Source organism: Coptis chinensis, chromosome 7, assembly GCF_015680905.1.
Source record: "Coptis chinensis isolate HL-2020 chromosome 7, ASM1568090v1, whole genome shotgun sequence".
Classification (NCBI taxonomy): domain Eukaryota; kingdom Viridiplantae; phylum Streptophyta; class Magnoliopsida; order Ranunculales; family Ranunculaceae; genus Coptis; species Coptis chinensis.
Window position 1 is genome coordinate 60746468 of NC_141462.1, and position 3616 is coordinate 60750083.

A 3616-nucleotide genomic window follows, 5' to 3' on the forward strand; every position below is an offset into this window, starting at 1 on the left:
GAGATAGCCATTAGGTCTTGTAATCTATTCGAAACAGAGTATCATACTGATAAGTCAAGTAGTGAACCCATTCAGCCTTTATCCCACCTAGTAGGACCATCATGTTAAACCCTTTTGAGCCTTACAATAAGCCATTTTTCTTCTAAAACCCTTTATCCTTTACCTACCTCCAGACAAGGAGTATAACCAAAATCTTTATCAGCCATACCTATATGTTTCTGAGAATACGAGGGGAACAAGGAGGAAGAAAGACCACAAAAGGAAGATTACAAGGAAATATCAGAGAGATACAATGAAGACTATCATTCTGTTCAAAGTGGAAGAAGCTAGTGGAAAACAAGCATATCCAGTACTAATCAAGGATATACCACTGAGCTTAAAAAAAAAAAAAAAAAAAAAAAAAAAGTTGAACAGAATGGATGGAAAAGCTAAGAGAAAGGAAGAATTTTCTCTGCAATACAAAATTTGAATAAATCTTCCAAAGAAAGAAGCAAAACCCTTAGTATTTTCATAAACAACCTTAGAATCCTTTTTACCTTTCCTTCATAAACCAATACCCAAGTCAAGTTACAACCCGTGACTTATCACTACAGTATGGTACAAAGTCTAGAATAGGTGAGAGGATGCTAAAGTGAAGGACCCGACACTTCATATGTGATTGACATTCTTTCCATGAGACTAATTTCATCCAGAAGTCCGTTTTTCAAGGTAGTATGTGGGATGTTTGTATTCATTATTCTTTTCCCCACATACATGAGGTAAAATAGTAGACCATCTTCTGAGAGATTCTTTTCTGAGAGTATGACCGGTGAGGATAGAAAGTCGAGATTATCTATCTAAAGGTAAACTAGGGATTCCGTTTCTTGGATAGGAGAGTATAGGAGATTGACTGAGTACACACATAAGTCTTGATTGAGAATTTTGTAAATTTTTACTATCTCCCAACATAATCTATGAGTCTTTGCAGCAATGTAGTTAGCAATGGATACCATCTGTTGGAGTAAGCACTAAGTGGGTAAGGAATTTCTCTCTCTGAAAAATACTATCATTCTTGAACATGCTCTTGATTGATTTTGTGGGTATATAACCTGAAAACCCTCACGAGGCTATAACTCCTCTTTTTTGGCGAACTTAAAGGTTTAAAGCCTTGTTGCATATGGTAAATGCAATCGTGATGCCTGCAAAAGTGAGTTAGGATTTTATTTTTTAGGATGTGATTTTGATCACTTATCTATTTTTATCTTATTTGCTAAGAGACTAGCAAAAGGCTAGTTGGGAGTTGTGATAAGTGCTCAAAAAGTGCAATTTAACCCTCGATTATGCCTCTTGTTTAGCCATCTTAGTGGACTAATAGTGTTTATAAGTTATGTTTTAAGATTCTACAGGTAAAAAAGAGAGTTTTGTAGAATATTAGAGAAAAAGAGATAAAATGGAGCAATTCGGAGCATTAAGGATCACATGGGAAGCCTGTGGACAATCGTGGAGAAGGCCAAGGAATTGAAGCTATTAAAGATGCGACTTGGACCTATTTTAAAGCCTATTTGGAAGCCCAAGGCCAAAGGATTCGTTGCTTGGACCAAAACCCGCAAAAGAGGAAAGAAAAATAGACCAAAGGTGGAAAAATAGAGTCTCGCGTTTGAGACGCGACTATCGTGCGTCCAGACGCGACCCATGAATTTGGGACGCATAGATCGAGCATCCAGACACATTGATTAAGTCTGGGATGCATGAATAGTGCATCCAGACGCATGAATCGACACTGTAGCCATTTTATTCTCAGTTTTGGAGATAAAGTTGGACTCTGAAAGAAGTCTATTTGTATTAGGAAACAAATGACAGTTTGGAATGCTTGTAGAGCTCATTGTAACCCCTATAAATAAAGGACCTAAGTGCCTCATGTAATAGGCCAATTCACATATATTCTTGTCTCCAGAACTTGAGGCAGAGAGAGATTAATAATAAAAGATCGGTTTTAACTAGCTGAGTCTTAATAAATTAGTCTTTCTAGTCTTATGTTCTTCGACTCTTCTTTTTCTCGTTCTTCGTGTTCTTCCTTCTATATGGAAGGCTAATCTTCTCCTTCAAGGGAGGAGATGAAGCCAGTGCTTAAGGTTTAATGATTCTTCTGGTTCATGATGTTCTTCAATCAGGTTAGTTCTTTATATTTTTAGTTATTAGTTCCATTGCCCACACCAGGGAATGGAAGTATAGATTAAGGTTTTTATTTATTACAATTGAATATCATGCTAGTTTAGGGTTTTATTTATTGCAATTGAATATTTGCTAGTAACATGCTTTTATTTATTGCAATTGAATATAATGCTAGAATAGAGTTTTATTTATTGTAATTGAATATTATACTATTATTCTCTACTTTTCTTCTAATTGTGTAGTGTTTTAGAGTAAGGAAAGTATTCCTTGTGTTTGCCTTAGATGGTGATTCATTGAATAGCTGCCCAAGCTCACATAAAAGGAAAGAAGATACTAGTAACATGAACATAGGAACAACCTTAAGTAGAGTTAAATGTTTAACGATGTTTCACCCAAAAAGGCATCGGCACTCGCTCGATTGCCCGATTGTAGTCTACTTGGAGAACAACATGAAGCAAAAAGTCATTGAATAAAAAACATTGGTGGATTTGAATCTCTTGAATCTATCTCTCTCATATTCTCTCCCTATTTCCAATTCTTAGCTTTAGTATAATTTTAGTTAGTTTAGTTTAGTTTAGCATTAGAATCTAAAATCTCTACAATTATAGTTTTTAATCCCTCAAACCCCCTTTCCAGTCTTGTCTTTCATATAAACATACACTTAAAAGTGGAACGATACCCTACTCATCCTTTACTTATTGAGGGATAATTAGGTTTTGATACGCTTCTTTTTGTTCAACGACCATCATCTATCTACATTATCCATATACCACATCTGACACACAAAAAGAGGCTGGTCACCCCCAAACAAGTCGAAAGGGTGGGATTCACGAAAAAAACATAACATACGCCGAAAATTTAACTAACAATCAACTTACATAATCCAATATTAACTACTTAACTAACAAATGGGAATAATAAATCTACTAAATTAGGGAAATATTCCTAAACAAAATACAACTAACGAACTAGCCACGAGATGAGGAAGGGCCAAGAATAGGAAGTTGAGTGATCAAGAATGGAAAGACCGAAAAACACCCACCGCCAAACAAATTTTTGAAAACAAGGTTTAGAAAATTTGTTTTAAAACGTGGGTCTTTTAAAGTCAAATTCCCGAGACTTACTAGACTAATGTTTATAAGGTTTTAAATTTTTTTTTACTTTTTATGAATAAGGTTTAATATTACAGAAAACAATAAAGCAATAAGGACGTAATTCACTCCATAGAGAAACACGGACTAAAAAATGAGAAAACATGCAAGAGTGGAAAGCGTGAATTACGTTAAACATGGACTTAGGGCCGGTTACCTTAATGGTGCACTCCCATAATATAAGATTGGAGTGGAGTACACAGAAGAATAAAATGAGTCTTTTATAGTTAGATACTCGAGACTTTATCTAAAACATGTATTAACATGTAGTTTACCATATATCAACAATCTAAAGAGTTGCGGGTCTATCTATA